The following is a 20,724-nucleotide window of genomic DNA, read 5'->3' as shown; positions in this document are numbered from 1 at the left end:
AATCATAGTATATAGTTCTTTGTGTTTAACTTTTTTCCATGTAACATATTTTTGTGATTCATCTGTGTTGTTGAGTTATATTAACACTTTATTTCTGTTAGTGCTGAGTAGTGTCCTATGGTGTGGGTATATCACTGTTTGTTTACTCATTCCCTAACACTTGGGTTTTTTTCCAGTTTTGACTATTGTGAATAATGCTGCAATATACCGTCATGTAAAAAAGTTTTTGTGTGGAAAACTGTTTTTATTTCCTTTGGGTAAGTGTCTAGGAATGAGCTTTCTGGGTCATATGGAATCTATGTGTTTAATCTTACATGCAGCTGTACCATTTGGGGCGCCTGCGTGGCTCATTTGGTTAAGCGTTGGCTCAGGTCATGATCTCAGGGTCCTGGGATCAAGTCCCACATCAGGGTCCCTGCTCAGTGGAGAGCCTGCTTCTCCCTCAGTTGCTCCCCCTGCTTGTGCTTTCTCTTGCTTTCTCCCCTGCTCTCTGTAAAAAAAAATAAGAATAATAAAATCTTAGGAAAAAAAAGAAACTGTACTATTTTATGCTTTCACATAGGCAACATATGAGAGTTTGGGTTGCCCCACCTTCTCACCAATAGTTGGTACTGTCAAATGTGCAGTAAATAGTTGGTATTAAGTGGTTTTACGTGATATTTTCCTCATAATCTGTAATGTTGATCATCTTTTCAGGTGCTTATTGGTAGTTGGGTACCTTTGTTCATAGAGTTCAAATTTTTTCATTTTCTTTTTTCTTTTTCCTTTTTTAAAAAGATTTTATTTATTTATTTTACAGAAAGAGATGTAGCGAGAGAGGGAACACAAGCAGGGGAACTAGGAGAGGGAAAGCAGGCTTCCGCCGAGCAGGGAGCCTGATGTGGGGCTTGATCCCAGAACGCTGGGATCATGACCTGAGCTGAAGGCAGTCACTTAACAACTGAGCCACCCATGCGCCCCATCTTTTCCCCATTTTCATTGGATTGTTTCCTTCTTATTGAGTGATACGAATTCTTTACAAATTCTGGGTATAAGCCTCTGTCAGGTATATGTTTTGCATATATATTATCACAATCTTTTGCTTATCTTTCTCTCCAGTTTTGTTGAGGTGTAACTGACATACAGCATTGTATAAGTTTAAGGTGTACAGTGTGATGAGTTGACATATATATTGTGAAATCCTTTTTTGTCTTTTTAACTTTTTTTAAGTGCAGGAGCTTTTACAAGTCAATTTAATAAATATTTCCTTTTATGATTTGTACTTTTGTGCTTTTTCTAACTGGATGTTATAAACATTTTCTCTTACACATTTATTTCCAGAAATTAAGTAGTATTTGTTCTTATTTTTAAATCTCTGATCTATTTTGAGTTAATTTTTGTATGTGTTGTAAGGATAGAGGTAAAATTTTTTTCCCTTGTGGATATCCAGTTGTTCCAGCATCATTTCAATGATTTTCTCATTTAATTATTTTGGCATCTTTGTCAAAAATCAATTCACCATAAAAGTTTGGTTCTATTTCTGGACTGTGTTCTGTTCCGCTGATCTGTAATTTTATCCTTACCTCAATACCACACTGTCTTGAATATGGTAGCTTTCTTGTAAGTCTTAGAATCAGGTAAATCCTCCAACTTTATTGAACTTTTCTGTATTGTTTTAGCAAGTGTAGGTCCTTTGCATTTCCTACAAATTTTAGCATCTGCTTGTTAATTTCTTCAGAGAAGACTACTGGGTTTCTAATTAGGATTGCATTGAATTTGTAGATAAGTTTGGGGGAAAATTCATTCTAAAATATTAAATACACTTTAAATTATTATTAACATTGTGGTAGACACACCAGGCACACTAAAATGTGATGTGTAACAATTTTTAGCACACTGGAGAAAATTTACATGTCAATTTGTGTTGCCAGGCTAACAGGTTCTTTTGAAGACAGAATAAAGTTTTTCTGTTGCATCTGTTTAATGACAGTGTGACTTGAGAACATTGTTTAAAGAGTATTAAAGCCATTATTAAAAAACATTTGTACCTACTAAAGCATGATTTTTCTCAATTCTGTGCAATCTAAATAGCATAACGAGGAGAAGCTAAAATGCATGTTGCAACTGTGTTTATCAAGGCAGCTGCATTATTTCATTAATTGTCTTTATAATAAATATACTTAGAAATTTATTATTTTTTTAAAAAAGATTTTATTTATTTATTTGACACAGAGAGAGAGAGAGAGAGATCACAAGTAGGCAGAGAGGCAGGCTGAAGCAGGCTCCCTGCTGAGCAGAAAGCCTGATGTGGGGCTCCATCCCCGGACCCCGGGATCATGACCTGAGCTGAAGCCAGAGGCTTTAATCAGCTGAGCCACCCAGGTGCCCCTAAATATACTTAGAAATTTAAATATCACAAATTTAAACTAATAAAATCTTCTTCTTCAAAATGTTTTATATATTTCAACTGCAGGCAAGATTACAGTGGAAAATCTAATATAGAATTTGAATAAACATACTGCATTTTAGTAGAAAGAGAATCTATTTGGAGCAACAGAAGTCTGAGTTTAAAAAATGACAGCTCTAATCCTAAGTAGTTTGGGCGAGTTATCCATGTTTCTGAGCTTAGTTTCCCATCAAATGGGATGATAATGCGTGTCTCATAGGTGTGCTGCAATGGAATAGTATATGCAAAACACCTGGCATGTATCTGGCCGACGTATATGAAAGAATGGTATCAGTAGAAGTGGAGGCAAAGGGTAGGTCTTGGGGTCTGGTGAAAATTTTGAGTGTCGATGGGTGTTGAAATGGGTTGAAATACCAAGCAAGGCAGTCTGCTTATTCTGTGTACGGCTTACTTGTGACGCTGTGCTTTCCCTGCCACAGGTTCTTAATAGCAACTTATCCCCTCATAGACTGTCAGAGTGGAATCATCATGTCACTGAGCAGCGTTTCAGTGGGAAGGTCTGGAGCTGGACAGGTAGTGCCTGGTTTAAGTGACCCTCCACAGGCAGTTTGCAAACATTCATTTCTCAGAAGCTTTCAATAAGTGAGGAGCTTGCAGTGCTGGGTGTTCTTCAGGTACCATGAGGGGACTGGCCTTGAGTGCATTTGGCTCACTTTTCAGTTGTTTCTCTGACTGTCCTTTTCCTCCTGTTGTCAGCCTTTCCTTTATTTCCATTGAGCACAGGCATGCCCATGAACAGTCACCCTTGTGACCACCATAAGCTCCCACCAGTCATTACTACTCCCCTCAGCTGTTCATTTTTCACAGTCCCTATGTTATTGGCGGTGATGTGGTTCAGTGACATGATGCGCTGAACGCAGTCTGGGGGACAGGAGCTTCGGGGCCCCTCCTTGACCACATGAACTTCAGCCAGTTCCCAAGTCTCAGTTTCTGCCTTGATAAAATGCCTAACTACTCAAGGAGTTTTCATGGGGGAATTGTCTGAGGAATTGCATTAAGAATGGCTATATAAACCTCTGCGGTGGTTGTAATACGATGCCGCTGTCCCCTTATTCTAGTTCTTCTTGCCACCGGGGCCACAGGAAGTTTAGTCTCATCTAGATTGCCTGACTTGAGTGGAATCAGGGTGGTGGCAAGTCAGGATAGAGTGGGGTGGGGCAGTGTGCTGGCAATGGCTATGCACGCGAACCAAAGACTAGAATCCTAGACTCATGGAGCTGGATTAGAACCCCAGAGGTCATCTATTTAAACATCTCTCTGTGGAGAAAACAAGTGTAGGTCCCACAGCCCCAGGGAAGAGAAAACGAGGCTTTCCATTAGCACCTTAGCTAGGTGTCAGAGATGCTTGTGTTTTGTAGTTTATAGTTGAGGGAATCTAGACTAAAAGACTTGCAGATCACTTGAAGGACAACGGGTTCTGGAAAGAATTGGAATATTCTTGGTTTCTAGTAAATAAAAAGAAAACAAACAAGAAATGATTCCAAGGAAGGGTGAAAAAATATATTCCTATTTTTTAAAGGGGTCTCTCTGATGATATGTTATTAAGGAAAGTAAGGATTAGGGTTTTCATAACAGTGATGCAGATAAAAAGTCATGGATGGACTAGCTGAACTGGATTTTAGTGATTTGGTTTTTTGGTTACTGGTCATTTTATTCAATCAGTGTTTTGGTTTACTGAATTTTGCTGATTCACTGTCTAGTTGTTTTAGTTGCTTAAATTGTCAAATTACCATGTCCAGAAATCTAGTATAAAACTTATGAATGGGGAAACAAAATGTGATATATATCCACACTGTGGAATATTATTCAGCCACAAAAAGGAATAAACTATTGATACATGAACGAACCTACAACATGAGTGAACCTTCAACATTTTATGCAAAGTGAAAGGAGCCAGATATACATGGCCACATACTGTATGGTCCTGTTTACAGGAAATGCTCAGAATAGTCAAATCCATAGAAACACAAAAGATACCAGTGATCTCTAGAGGACTGGGGGAGAAGGGTGTGGGGAATGACTGCTAATGGATATTATTTTGGGGGGGAGCAATATGAAAATGTTCTGGAATTAGATAGTGGTATGGTAATTGCAGTCTTGTGAATATAATCCAAATCCCTAAATTGGACACTTTCTTTTTTTTTAAGATTTTATTTTTTTATTTGACAGACAGAGATCACAAGTAGAAGGAGAGGCAGGCAGAGAGAGAGAGAGAGAGAGAGAGGAAAGCAGGCTCCCTGCCGAGCAGAGAGCCGGATGTGGGACTTGATCCCAGGACCCTGAGATCATGACCTGAGCCGAAGGCAGCGACTTAACCCACTGAGCCACCCAGGCGCCCAAATTGGACACTTTCAAAGGGTGAAGTTTATGATATGTAAATAATATCTCAACAACAAAGAAATCTAGTATAACTTTTTTAAAAGAATCCTGTCACATCAAATATTTTTAGATGTTAGGAATAGAATTTTCTTCTCTATCCTCTATGCCACAGATGGTGAATAATGTTGGTGTACTTGACAGGAATGCTGATGCTGGCAAGTGGTGTGATCCTGGGCAAGTCACTGCACTTCCCTTAGCCTCAGCTGCCCAGTCTGTAAAATGAAGATAATTCCTCCTGTCCTACTTATGTCATAGAGTAAATGCGGCATAGCAGGAGTAGCATGCATTTAATGAGCTCTCATTATCTACCAGGCACCACTACTGGCATGTTACATACATTCATTTATTTTTCTTGTGAAATATTGTCCTTATTTTGATTTTACAGATAAAATGAAATAATGTTGTAAAATTGCTATATAAGTGAAAGACATGGATATGTTATTTTATTTCACAAAATCATTTAAAAATAATGCTTTTCCCCCAGCTTATTATGGTGATGTGTCATTGGAGAAATCAGAAAATATAAAAAGTTATAAGGAAGCAAATTAAAACCAACTCATAAACCCAAAGAAAACAGCTATATTTTTGTATCTTCCCTTCCAGTTTTTTAAAAAAATTATGTGTGTATATACACATTTACACATATGCATACAGATATAGTATGGAGGTACCCTCTTAGTGCTGTGTGCTCAGCCCAGTAGTTGGCTGGTTAATTGGTGAAAAATTTGGTTTAAAGCAGATGAGGCACTGTCACCATCCATGGCATAGCAGTTGGCACTCTTACGGTCAAATGGCCCTGACTTTGTTCAGATGTGTGGAATCGATTTGTTCAGACTGGGCAGATGGGATTGAGGTGCTGAGACACTAACACTGAGATACCTGTGATTGTTCTGAGCCAGTCATGATGATCCCGTTCTTTCAACAAAGAGTTTGGGGGTTAGCATGTGACCTAGTCCTGCCAGTGAGACATAAGGAGAAATCTGTTAAGGGCTTTTATTTTTTTTATTTTTTAAAGATTCTATTTATTTATTTGACAGAGAGAAATCACAAGTAGGCAGAGAAGCAGGCAGAGAGAGAGGAGGAAGCAGTATCCCCACTGAGCAGAGTGTCTGATGCGGGGCTCAATCCCAGGACTCTGGGATCATGACCCCAGCCGAAGACAGAGGCTTAAACCAACTGAGCCACCCAGGCGCCCCTGTTAAGGGCTTTTAGAAAAGAGTTTCCTCCTGCTGAGTAGAGAGATGCATGAGATGAAACACCCCTTGCCCTCCATCTCCAACCGCTGCCCTCCCTTCCTGCCAGTGGTTCCTGGAGCTGTGACTGTTTTCTTGGGAACATGGGGGAAAACCAAGGTTATTTCAGATATGGCAACCAGAGCCTTGACATGGCCTAGCCACCAAATTAACCAACCCTAGACCCATGAAGCTTCAGAGTCCCACATGAAATAATGAGTACGTAAGTAATTGCAGCCCAAAGTGAAATAACTAGTGGGGTATAGTAAAATAAATGATGTGGAATCATTTTTAAAACACATATATTTCTTGAACATTTAAAAAAAATACTTAAAGCGTCTATCTCTGCATTTATTCTTCACTTAAAAAATGTAGGCCAGGGGCGCCTGGGTGGCTCAGTGGGTTAAAGCCTCTGCCGTGGGCTCAGGTCATGATCTCAGGGTCCTGGGATCAAGCCCGGCATCTGGCTCTCTGCTCAGCAGGGAGCCTGCTTCCCCCTCTCTTTCTGCCTGCCTCTCTGCCTACTTGTGATCTCTGTCTGTCAAATAAATAAATAAAATATTAAAAAAAATGTAGGCCAGGGTCTTTAATTATAATGGGAGATCTGTGCTCTTTTATTGCATAAATAAGGTCAATAACACACTTCTAATTTCTATGGTTTTCTGTTTGTTTTGTTTTGAAGTGGATCACAAACTCAGAGACAATTATTGGAGGTTTGAGCACAGACCCTTGTTAAGCTAGCAATTCTCAATGTGTGGCCTATGGCCTTCTAGAAATTTCCAAGCCTCTAGAAGGATGTCTGTAAAACTAAAATGATATCTATAATAATATTAAGGTATTATTGCCTCTCCCACAATCATTTTCTCATGAGTATTATACAGTAGGGTTTTCCAGGGGCTACATGACTTGTGATACTGCTGTAGATTGAACACAGAAGCAATGTGAGAACTCAGCTGCCTTCCATTAAACTAAGCATTACAGAGTTACAACAATATCAGTGTCACCTCTCTAATTTTTTTTGTTTTGGAAAATATATTTGTCATAAAAACATGTTATTTACATTAACACATAATGGGTTTATTATTGGCATTTTAAAAAATGAATTCAAAATTAATAGTTTATAAATTTCTTAGTTTTAATTTCTAACATGGCAAATGTCAGTGGATATTTTCCACACAACCAGAAATCTTGAAAGTCCTTAATCATTTATTTTTATTTTTTTATAAACATATAATATATTTTTATCCCCAGGGGTACTGGTCTGTGAATTGCCAGGTAGGCACACTTCACAGCACTCACCATAGCACATATACCCCCAATGTCTATAACCCCACCCCCCTTTCCCGACCTCCCAACCCCCAGCAACCCTCAGTTTGTTTTGTGAGATTAAGAGTCACTTATGGTTTGTCTCCCTCCCAATCCCATCTTGATTCATTTATTCTTCTCCTACCCCCCTAATTCTCCACGTTGCATCTCCTATTCCTCATATCAGGGAGATCATATGATAGTTGTCTTTCTCTGATTGACTTATTTCACTAAGCATGATACCCTCTAATTCCATCCACATTGTCGCAAATGGCAAGATTTCATTTCTTTTGATGGTTGCATAGTATTCCCATCTATCTATCTATCTATCTCTATATACCACTTCTTCTTTATCCATTCATCTGTTGATAGACATCTAGGTTCTTTCCATAGTTTAGCTATTGTAGACATTGCTGCTATAAACATTTGGGTGCCCATGCCCCTTCGTATCACTACGTTTGTATCTTTAGAGTAAATACCCAGTAGTGCAATTGCTGGGTTGTAAGGCAGTTCTATTTTCAACTTTGTGAGGAACCTCCATGCTGTTTTCCAGAGTGGTTGCACCAGCTTGCATTCCCACCAACAGTGTAGGAGGGGTCCCCTTTCTCCACATCCTCGCAAGCATCTGTCATTTCCTGACTTGTTAATTTTAGCCATTCTGACTGATGTGAGGTGGTATCTCATTGTGGTTTTGATTTGTATTTCCCTGATGCCGAGTGATATGGAGCACTTTTTCATGTGTCTGTTGGCCATCTGGATGTCTTCTTCTTCTTCTTCTTCTTTTTTTTAAAGATTTTTATTTATTTATTTGACAGACAGAGATCACAATAGACAGAGAGGCAGGCAGAGAGAGAGGAGGAAGCAGGCTCCCTGCTGAGCAGAGAGCCCGATGTGAGGCTCAATCCCAGGACCCCAGGATCATGACCCGAGCCGAAGGCAGAGGCTTTAACCCACTGAGCCACCCAGGTGCCCCATCTGGATGTCTTCTTTGCAGAAATGTCTGTTCATGTCTTCTGCCCATTTCTTGATTGGATTATATGTTCTTTGGGTGTTGAGTTTGCTAAGTTCTTTATAGATTTTAGACACTAGCCCTTTATCTGATATGTCGTTTGCAAATATCTTCTCCCATTCTGTCAGTTGTCTTTTGGTTTTGTTAACTGTTTCCCTTGCCGTGCAAAAGCTTTTGATCTTGATGAAATCCCAATAGTTCATTTTTGCCCTTGCTTCCCTTGCCTTTGGAGATGTTCCTAGGAAGAAGTTGCTGCGGTTGAGGTCGAAGAGGTTGCTGCCTGTGTTCTCCTCAAGGATTTTGATGGATTCCTTTCTCACATTGAGGTCCTTCATCCATTTTGAGTCTATTTTCATGTGTGGTGTAAGGAAATGGTCCAATTTCATTTTTCTGCATGTGGCTGTCCAATTTTCCCAACACCATTTATTGAAGAGCCTGTCTTTTTTCCACTGGACATTCTTTCCTGCTTTGTCGAAGATTAGCTGACCATAGAGTTGAGAGTCCATTTCTGGGATCTCTATTCTGTTCCATTGATCTACGGGTCTGTTTTTGTGCCAGTACCATGCTGTCTTGATGATGACAGCTTTGTAATAGAGCTTGAAGTCCAGAATTGTGATGCTACCAACTTTGGCTTTCTTTTTTAATATTCTTTGGTTATTCAAGGTCTTTTCTGGTTCCATATAAATTTTAGGATTATTTGTTCCTTTTTTTTTGAAAAAAATGGGTGGGATTTTGATAGGGAGTGCATTAAATGTGTAGATTGCTTTAGGTAGCATAGACATTTTCACAATATTTGTTCTTCCAATCCAGGAGCATGGAACATTTTCCCATTTCTTTGTGTCTTTCTCAATTTCTTTCATGAGTACTTCATAGTTTTCTGAGTATAGATTCTTAGCCTCTTTGGTTAGGTTTATTCCTAGGTATCTTATGGTTTGGGGTGCAATTGTAAATGTGATTGACTACCTAATTTCTCTTTCTTCTGTCTTGTTGTTGGTGTAGAGAAATGCAACTGACTTCTGTGCATTGATTTTATATCTGGACACTTTACTAAATTCCTGTACAAGTTCTAGCAGTTTTGGAGTGGAGTCTTTGGGTTTTCCACATTTGGTATCATATCGTCTGCAAAGAGTGATAGTTTGACTTCTTCTTTGCTGATTTGGATGCCTTTAATTTCTTTTTGTTATCCGATTGCTGAGGCTAGGACTTCTAGTACTATGTTGAATAGCAGTGGTGATAATGGTCATCTCTGCCATGTTCCTGACCTTAGCGGAAAATCTTTCAGTTTTTCTCCATTGAGAATGATATTTGTGGTGGGTTTTTCATAGATGGCTTTGATAATAATGAGGTATGTGCCCTCTATCAAACTTTGAAGAGTTTTGATCAGGAAGGGGTGCTGTACTTTGTCAAATGCTTTTTCAGCATCTATTGAGAATATCATATGGTTCTTGTTCTTTCTTTTATTAATGTGTTGTATCACATTGATTGATTTGCGGATGTTGAACCAACTTTGCAGCCCTGGGATAAATCCCACTTGGTCATGGTGAATAATCCTTTTAATGCACTGTTGAATCCTATTGGCTAGTATTTTGGTGAGAATTTTCGCATCTGTGTTCATTAAGGATATTGGTCTGTAATTCCCTTTTTTGATGGGACCCTTGTCTGGTTTTGGGATCAAGGTGATGCTGGCCTCATAAAATGAGTTTGGAAGTTTTCCTTCCATTTCTATTTTTTGGAACAGTTCCAGAAGAATAGGAATTAGTTCTTTAAATGTTTGGTAGAATTTCCCTGGGAAGCCGTCTGGCCCTGGGCTTTTGTTTGTTTGGAGATTTTTGATGAATATTTCAATCTCCTTACTGGTTATGGGTCTGTTCAGGTTTTCTATTTCTTCCTGGTTCAGTTGTGGTAGTTTATATGTCTCTAGGAATGCATCCATTTCTTTCAGATTGTCAAATTTGTTTGCATAGAGTTGCTCGTAGTATGTTCTTATAATTTTCTGTATTTCTTTGGTGTTAGTTGTGATCTCTCCTCTTTCATTCATGATTTTATTTATTTGGGTCCTTTCTCTTTTCTTTTTGATAAGTCTGGACAGGGGTTTATCAATCTTATTAATTCTTTCAAAGAACCAGCTCCTAGTTTTGTTGATTTGTTCTATTGTTTTTTTGGTTTCTATTTCATTGATTTCTGCTCTGATCTTTATTATTTCTCTACTTCTGCTGGGTTTAGGCTTTCTTTGTTGTTCTTTCTCCAGCTCCTTTAGGTGTAGGGTTAGGCTGTGTATTTGAGACCTTTCTTGTTTCTTGAGAAAGGCTTGTACCGCTATATGTTTTCCTCTCAGGACTGCCTTTGCTGTGTCCCACAGATTTTTGAACCGTTGTGTTTTCATTATCATTTGTTTCCATTTTTTCAATTCTTCTTTAATTTCCTGGTTGACCCATTCATTCTTTAAAAGGATGCTGTTTAGTCTCCATGTATTTGGGTTCTTTCCAAATTTCCTCTTGTGATTGAGTTCTAGCTTCAGAGCATCGTGGACTGAAAATATGCAGGGGATGGTCCCAATCTTTTGATACCAGTTGAGACCTGATTTAGGACCCAGGATGTGATCTATTCTGGAGAATGTCCATGTGCACTAGAGAAGAATGTGTACTCTGTTGCGTTGGGATGAAATGTTCTGAATAGGTCTGTGATATCCATATGGTCCAGTGTGTCATTTAAGGCCTTTATTTCCTTGTTGATCTTTTGCTTGGATGATCTGTCCATTTCAGTGAGGTGAGTGTTAAAGTCCCCTACTATTATTGTATTATTGTTGATGTGTTTCTTTGATTTTGTTATTAATTGGTTTATATAGTTGGCTGCTCCCATGTTAGGGGCATAGATATTTAAAATTGTTAGAGCTTCTTGTTGGACAGACCCTTTGAGTATGAAATAGTGTCCTTCCTCATCTCTTATTATAGTCTTTGGTTTAAAATCTAATTGATCTGATATAAGGACTGCCACCCCAGCTTTCTTCTGATGTCCATTAGCATGGTAAATTTTTTTCCACCTCCCACATTAAATCTGGTGGTGATGAGTTTCTTGTAGGCAGCATATTGATGGGTTTTGTTTTTTATATCCATTTTGATACCCTGTGTCTTTTGATTGGGGCATTTAGCCTATTAACATTCAGGGTAACTCTTGAGAGATATGAATTTAGCGCCATTGTATTGCCTGTGCGGTGACTGTTACTGTATATGGTCTCTGTTCCTTTCTGATCTACTACTTTTAGGCTCTCTCTTTGCTTAGAGGACTCCTTTCAATATTTCCTGTAGAGATGGTTTGGTGTTTGCAAATTCTTTCAGCTTTTGTTTGTCCTGGAAGCTTTTTATCTTTCCTTCTATTTTCAATGACAGCCTAGCTGGATATAGTATTCTTGGCTGCATGTTTTTCTCGTTTAGTGCTCTGAATATATCATGTCAGTTCTTTCTGGCCTGCCAGGTCTCTGTGGATAAGTCCGCTTCCAATCTAATATTTTTACCATTGTATGTTAAAGAATTCTTGTCCCAGGCTGCTTTTAGGATTTTCTCTTTGTCGTTAAGACTTATAAATTTTACTATTACGTGATGGGGTGTGGACCTATTTTTGTTGATTTTGAGGGGGATTCTCTGCACCTCCTGGATTTTGATGCTTGTTCCCTTTGCCATATTAGGGAAATTCTCTACAATAATTCTCTCCAATATACCTTCTGCTCCTCTCTCTCTTTGTTCTTCTTCTTCTGGAATCCCAATTATTTTAATTGGGATTTTATTTTAATGTTGTTTTGTCTTATGGTGTCACTTATCTCTTGAATTCTCCTCTCGTGGTCAAGAAGCTGTTTGTCCCTCTTTTGCTCAGCTTCTTTATTCTCTGTCATTTGGTCTTCTATATCACTAATTCTTTCTTCTGCCTCGTTTATCCTAGAAGTAAGAGCCTCCATTTTTTATTTCACCTCATTAATAGCTTTTTTGATTTCCACTTGGTTAGATTTTAGTTCTTTTATTTCTCCAGAAAGGCTTTTATCTCTCCAGAGAGGGTTTCTCTAAAATCTTCCATGCCTTTTTCGAGCCCCGCTAGAACCTTGAGAATCGTCATTCTGAACTCTATATCTGACATATCACCAATGTCTGTATTGATTAGGTCCCTAGCCCTTTGGTACTGTCTCTTGTTCTTTTTTTTTTTTTTTTTTTTTGAGGTGAGTTTTTCCGCCTTCTCATTTTGTCCAGATAAGAGTATATGAAGGAGCAAAAAATACTGAAAGGGTGGCAAAGACCCCAGGAAAATGTGCTTTAACCAAATGAGAAGAGACCCCAAATTGTGGGAGGGAGAAAGGGGATAAAAAGAAGTTCAGGAAAAAAAAAATTAAAAAAAGAATACAAATAAAGAAAAAATTTAAAAAAGAAAAAAATATATATATTAGATAAATTAGTTAAAAATGTTAAAAAAATGAAAAGGGTAAAAGTTAAAAGAAATTTAGCAGAAGAAAAAAAAATTAAATTAACTGCAAGACTAAAGAATCATGGGGAGAAAGCCATGAGTTCCATGCTTTGCTTTCTCCTCAACTGGAATTCTGCTGCTCTCTTTGGTAGGTGAACTTTGTCTTGGCTGGATTTCTTGTTGATCTTCTGGGGGAGGGGCCTGTTGTAGTGATTCTCAAGTGTCTTTTCCCGAGGCAGAATTGCACCGTCCTTACCGGGGGACAGGGCTAAGTAATCTGCTCGGGTTCGCTTTTGGGAGCTTTTGTTTCCTGAGAGCTTTCCATAGAGTTCTGGAGGACGGGAATGAAAATGGTGGTCGCCTAGTTTCCAGCCCAGAGGAGCCGAGAGCTCCGGGCCCCACTTCCCAGTGAGCCCTCAGAGAAAAGAGCCCAATCACTCCCATCTCCCTGGCCTTCGGCCATGCTCCGAGCTCACCCAGCTTGCAAATGGTTCAAGGTAACCCCGAGCTGAGAGCCCACTCCTTGGCTCTGTTTCTGTAGCCAGCTTCCCCGGTCTAATACCTGCGAGCTCTGTGACACTCAGACACCCCCGATCCTTCTGTGACCCTGCGGGACTTAGGGCCACACTGGCCTCGTGTGGGCTTCACCCTGGTTTAGCCTCTGGAGCTATGTCCCTCAGTGGAGCAAATGAGCAGACTTTTAAAAGTTCTGATTTTGTGCTCCGTTGCTCTGCCACTTGCCGGGAGCCGGCCCTTCCCACCGCAGTCTATCTTCCCGTTGCTTTGGATTCACTTCTCTGCCGGTCCTACCTTTCAGAAAGTGGTCGATTTTCTGTTTCTAGAATTGCTGTTCTTCTTCTCTTCAATCTTCCATTGGATTTGTAGGTGTTTGCAATGGTTTGATAAGCTATCTAGCTGATCTCCTGCTACCTGATGTAGTCTCAGCCTGCTACTTCTCCACCATCTTGACTCCTCCCAAAGTCCTTAATCATTTTTAAGAAGGGACCAAAATCGGGAGAATCACTGTGGGTAGACTTGATTTTTCCCAATGCTTACTGTTGCCTAGTAACAGTATATTGTTTTCCATCCTTCCTCCTAATCCCCTTCCTCCTTTCCTGTCTTTTTTTTTTCTTTTTCAGCAACTTGCTTTTAGCTAAATTTTGTAAAGAATTCAACTTAGTTTTCTTTGAAACAACTACTGTCTTTCTTTTAGCATTCATAATGACGATAGTAGATACTGAGTTCATAAATAGGCCTCATCACAAATATATCGCACCTTGGTAAGTGCCCACCTAATTGGGGGGAGAAAGTGCATGCATGTGTGAATGAAGAATGTTTCGTGTGTTCCCAGAGGGAATAAACATCACTGAATAATCAGGCATTGGTTTAATGGAAGAACAAATAATCCAATCAAGAAATGGGCAGAGGACATGAACAGACGTTTCTGCAAAGAAGACATCCAGATGGCCAACAGACACATGAAAAAGTGCTCCATATCACTCGGCATCATCACAAATCAAAACCACAATGAGATATCACCTCACACCAGTCAGAATGGCTAAAATCAACAAGTCAGGAAATGACAGATGCTGGCGAGTATGCGGAGAAAGGGAAACCCTCCTACACTGTTGGTGGGAATGCAAGCTGGTGCAACCACTCTGGAAAACAACATGGAGGTTCCTCAAAATGTTGAAAATAGAACTGCCCTATGACCCAGCAATTGCACTACTGGGAATTTACCCTAAAGATACAAACGTAGTGATCCAAAGGGGCACGTGCACCCGAATGTTTATAGCAGCAATGTCCACAATAGCCAAACTATGGAAAGAACCTAGATGTCCATCAACAGATGAATGGATCAAGAAGATGTGGTATATATACACAATGGAATACTATGCAGCCATCAAAAGAAAGGAAGTTCATTAAGAAAGAATCTACTGTAGGTACTTAACCATTTTCATGTTGCTTAGCACATTTTTACATATACTTCTTAACTTTAAAAAACAAAGCTAAAGTGAACATTCTTATACATACATCTTTGCATTAATGATTATAAGGATAAATTCCTAGAATAAGAATTACTATGTTAAAAAGTTGTGGGCATATTGAGAGGTTTTCGTATTTATACTTAAATTATTTTCTAAAAAGACTGTACAGATTTGACCTCCATGTCTTTACTAATTCAAAATATTGCTGCTAGTAAACTTGGTAATTTTATGTCCAAATTCTTCCCTTGATTTTCTAGGAATAATTTATCTGATAGAGGGAGATTAGATACTTTATTTTTTTTAAAAGGTTTTATTTATTTATTTGACAGACAGAGATCACAAGTAGGCAGAGAGGCAGGCAGAGAGAGAGGAGGAAGCAGGCTCCCCACAGAGCAGAGAGCCCGATGCGGGGCTCCATCCCAGGACGCTGGGATCATGACCTGAGCCGAAGGCAGAGGCTTTAACCCACTGAGCCACCCAGGCGCCCTGAGATTAGATACTTTAAAAATACTTAGTAATAATTTGTATTTCTTTTTTGTGAATTTCCATTTTATGTCCTTCGACCATTGATCTAGAGAGATGTACTAGTCAGGATTCTTGCTTGCAGATGACAAGAACTGACTTCAGTTAACTTTAGTAGAAAATAAATTGGTTGCTAAGAGTATTGAGTAGCTCACAGACTTGAAGGGAAGACTGAGAACCAGACTTGGAGAGGAGCCAAGAGAGACAAGGCACAGCAGACATCTTGCTCCAGGAACAGTAAACATACCCCAACACAGTCAACAAAACTAAAAGGCAGCCTACACAATGGGACAAAATATTTGCAAGGTAAGGATGCTAAGTATCCAAATATAAAGAACTTATAAAAGTCAACATCCCCAAAACAAATACTCCTGGGTGGCTCAGTTGATTAAGTGTTTGCCTTTGGCTCGGGTCATGATCCTAGGGTCCTGGGATAGAGCCCCACATCAGGCTTCCTGCTCCATGGGGGGCCTGCTTCTCCCTCTCCTTCTGCTGATCCCCCTGCTTGTGCTTTCTCTCTGTGTCAAATAAATAAATAAATAAATAAATAAAATATTAAAAAAAAGCGCTAGTGTATAATTGAGGATTTGATATCCTTTGTAACTTAGTTTAGGAGAGTTGTTTTTCTTTTTAAGATTTATTTATTTGAGAGAGAGAGATCATGTCAACAAGGGGAGGGACAGAGTGACAGGGAGAGGGAAAGAATCCTCAAGCAGACTTTTCGTGAGCAAGCCCAATGCAGGGTCCAATCCCAAGACCCCAAGATCATGACCTGAGCCAAAACCCAGAGCCAGCCACTCAACTGACTGATATGAGCCACCCAGTCACCTCCGCCACACCTTTTTTTTTTTTTAAAGATGTATTTATTTCAGAGAGAGGGAGTGAGGGGAGGTGCAGAGGGATAGGGAGAAGGTGAGAAGTAGACTCCCCACTGAGTGTGGAGCCTGACAACAGGCTTGATCTCACAACCCTGAGATCACTACCTGAGCTGAAATCAAGAGCCTGACTGTCAACTGACCGAGCTACCCAGGTGCCCCAGGAGAGTGTTTTTTAAAAGTTCAGAGTTATTGGTTTTGTTTATTTATTGATTTGTTTGTTTAAATATGTGATGATGGTTTTTGGTTTGATTGTATTGTAGTTGGAAATATGTGGCCTTTAGAATTCTGCTTTGGGAATTAATTGTTAGTTCTATGGTCTGATATATGAGTATTGCTTACTGCTTCCCCCTCTCTCTCTGCCTGCCTCTCTGTCTACTTGTGATCTCTGTCTGTCAAATAAATAAATTAAATCTTTAGAAAAAATGTTTATGAGGGGACCCCTGGGTGGCTCAGTGGGTTAAAGCCTCTGCCTTCGGCTCAGGTCATGATCCCAGGGTCCTGGGATCGAGTCCCGCATCGGGCTCTCTGCTCAGCGGGGAGCCTGCTTCCCTTCCCCTCTCTCTGCCTGCCTCTCTGCCTCCTTGTGATTTCTGTCTGTCAAATAAATAAGTAAATCTAAAAAAAAAATTAAAAAAATATTTATGAGTGTTTTCTCTTAGTTGTGGATTATATTTTTTATCAATATAAAATTACATCTCTGGCCTATTTATTGCTTTTTAGCTTGACTCCTGGTTTGTAACTTTTTCTTTTGCTTGTATTTATAAAAAATGTATTTACCCATTCTTACACTTCTTACATGTCTGAGTCACTAATTTTTTGGTCTGTCTCTTATAAGCAGCATGGGTCTGAATTTTGTTTCTGAAGATAAGAAATCAGTATTGGCAAGAATATGGAGAAAAGGGAACCCCAGTGCACTGTTGGTGGGAATTTATACTGGTACAGCTGCTATGGAAAACAGTATGGAGGTTTCTCAAAAAATTAAAAATAGAGGCACTCTATGATCCAGCATCTCTGTTTCTGGGTATTTATCCAGAGAAAACCAGAACACTGATTTAAAAGACATATGCATTCGTGTACCCCTATGTTCATTGCAGCATTATTTACAATAGCCAAGATAGGGAAACAACCCTAATGTCTACTGATAGATAAACGGATAAAAAAAGATGTGGTATATGTATACACACATACACATACACACACAGACACACACACACACAGGGCAGAGTATTAACCACAAAAAGGGAAATCTTGCCAGTTATGGCGACATAGATGGACCTAGAGGGCATTAGGTATGTGAAATAAGTTGGACAGAGAAAGACAAATACCATACAACTTCACTTACATGTGGAATCTAAAAAACAAAACAAATAAACAAAACGAAACAGACTCACAAGTACAGAGAACAAACTGATAGTTGTTGGAGGGGATGGGTGTATAGGTAAAGGAGATCAAGAGGTACAATTTTCCAGGTACAAAATAAACAAAATATGGGATTGTAATGTACCATATACGGAATGTAATCCGTAATATTGTAACAACTTTGTGTGCTGACAGATGGTAACTGGACTTATTCCAATGATCATTTCATAATGTATTTAAATATCAAATTGCCATATTGTACATCTAAAACAAATACAATACTGTGTGTTAGTTATTCTTCAATAAAAAAGATGAAACCAATTTGAAACTACTGGTCCTTAAATGGGCTGGTTTAACCCATTTACAAATTTTCTCATAATTTATATGTATTTTTATCCTCTTTCTGACATTTTGCTGTTTCCTTGTCTTTTATTTGCTTTATGCAATACTTTTTTACTTCCTTTTTAAAATTTACTCTTTCAAAAAAATAAAATAAAATTTACTCTTTCTATTAAGGAAATCTTGAAAAGTAATCTTATTTTAAATTTTACTATCGGTTGTCTTTAAATTGTTTAAAGAACCATATTTTATATTCCTTGGCTTTTCAAAATCAAGAATTAAACCATATCTTTAAAATATCCTTATATATGAGAAAGGTATCATAGTTTTATTTTTTCCCTCATTACTTTCCCATCTTTGTTAATACAAGCTTAGATGTAAAACACGTATTATCACTATTGTTTATATAACCTTTTTTCTTTTATTGATAATTTTAATATTTGCTTTGTTATTAACAAATTTTACAACAATCGCTTAACATAATTAAAGTATAGAACTTCTTTCACTGCTCATTTTTGCTAATTCTTCAAAAGCACAATAGTTTCATTCTTATTTATTTTGAATTATCTCTGAGTTCTTTCTGTGTGTCTTTTTTCTTATTGAGGCAAAATTAGTATACAGCATGATAGAAGTTTCAAGTGTAAAACATTGTAATTTGACATCTGTATAGGCTACAAAGTGATCATCATCCAAAGTCTAGTTTCCAACCATCCTCATACAATTGACCTCCCAGAGTGTTTTCTGTGATTTTTTGCACAGGAAAGACAATTTGTCTGGACATGACTTTCTGGATGGTCGGAATGTTATTTCCCTCTGAACTTCAGACGTTCTTGTGGATGCTTCTAGCTATGTCTTAACATGTTTGTTTTGCCTAGAATGTTGTGGATTGGTGATCTGCATACTGAACATTTTTTTAAGGTTAAAAACATTATATTTTTTTGTTTGATTATAAATTCTGTTCTGTCTCTTCTAGTATTTCCTAAAAAACATATACAGTTCTTAGGTTTTCTGTGTCTGCTACCCTCTCTTTTATTGCTTCATGATCTCTTTCATTATTTTCATCTTTGTTCTTTTCTCAGATTGGTCTCTGCTTTACTGACATGATTATGTGTGTCATTTCTGTACCCCATGACTTCAAGTGCAAATTTTAATTCTATCATTCATTTTGATTTTACTTCAATCTTTTTCTCTTTCACACATTTTTCTTTTCATTTCACCTTACTGTCTCTTTCTCATGACCTATTCTCTTGTTATGGGTATCTCTTCCTGTTCCATTAAAGCCACTACTTCTTGAATTCTGTTGAAGATTGAAAAAAAATTTCTCTGAAAATTTCTTTCAATTCCTGTGGCAAATCATTTTCGGAGGCTGTGCTCCCTCTGTGTCTTTAGGATAATATCCTCTATCTCTACCTCTATGTCATTTATTAGAATGCATTTATTACTGATTCTTCTTTTCACTTCTCTTAACACAGGATATCTATCTGGACTGGTGCCTTCTTCTGTCCTCTTGAATGTCGGTTTGATTCCCTTCCTAGAGCTACATCTGGAGGGCAAGCTGATGTCCAGAGCCGCTAGCTCAATTTCTGGTGTTTAACTTGTTTTCATTTCTTAAGTGTTGACGTTAGCTCTTGCCCTGCTCCCATTGCCTTACTTTCTGGCATGGAAGCTGTAACATTCGGCATACCTGGTTGCCAGAGATCTTTTATTCTTTCTTCTCTCCTGTTGTGTTTTGTTTCATGGGTACACCTTCCTGGTTGGAATCAGGCACTCCAAGGCTTGCTTCCTCATTCAGTCTTGTTGACCAGTTCTTTTCCAGATAGTGGTCCTGATTGTTCTCAAGTAAAAAGCTGATGGCCGAGGGGTTGGATATGGAAGGAAAATAACACTCCAGCTTAAAAAGGAGCACTTCCATAGTAGAAGAATGTCTGTCTGATTTAATGAGCCAGGTGGCAGACAGTGGGAAGGTATAATGGGCCTTTCTAACTTCAGACAGGTGGGCTTTCTCTAGGTCTGGTGGCAAGCACAGGTGGGCCACTAATTGCCTCTAAAAATCCAGGTTCATTGACCTTACAGTTAGTGGTAAGGAGTTGCCTGTCAATCTTAATTTTTGGTGGCAATGTAAATGTTTGCCTGTGTGTGTGTGTGTGTCTGTGTGTGTGTGTGTGTGTGTGTGTGTGTGTGTTTTAGTAAAAGACGCTATATCAGGACTATTAGCCAGATGCCATTTTAAACTGGAAGTCCTGGGGGTCTTTTTATTTTAAAAGCTAATTACCAGGTTGCTTTTATCTACCAACTCCTATGGCATATGTGAGACATAAGTAAGTGAAGAGCTGGAAGATGCCCCCTGGAACAAAGTGAGAAGACAGATTTGGGAATTGGGCTTTGTCTCTTACCTCTTTGCCTCCCACTTCCTCACTGTCCCTGGTGCCCTATAAACTTCTCTTTGTTTGCACTCCTTCCTTTTCCTTTTCCCAAGCCTGGATTTAAACCTTATAGCCGTTCTCTCATGTCCCACTGATACAGGCATGATGTTCATTTCTTTGCTGCCTCCCCAATTCATGTTTTACTCTTCAGGATCTCCGTAGGTCATGATGAATGGGTACTCCATTCCTGCAGAAACAGCATATGCTGGGATGGACGTAGTTTTTCTTTCCGCCCTTTGCAGAGAGGACCATTGTGTCAGCTCATGCCTCAGTTAGGAAGCATTTATGGGTAACAGATGGAGGAAAGGCTGTGCTGTTCTCTAACACTCTCTGCTTCAAGACTGGCCCCACTCTGATGCACAGGTACTGTGTGTTTTGTGGGCAGAGGATTTAGAACC

The sequence above is a fragment of the Neovison vison genome, chromosome 3, assembly GCF_020171115.1.
Source record: "Neovison vison isolate M4711 chromosome 3, ASM_NN_V1, whole genome shotgun sequence".
Classification (NCBI taxonomy): Eukaryota; Metazoa; Chordata; class Mammalia; order Carnivora; family Mustelidae; genus Neogale; species Neogale vison.
This window is presented reverse-complemented; position numbering follows the sequence as displayed.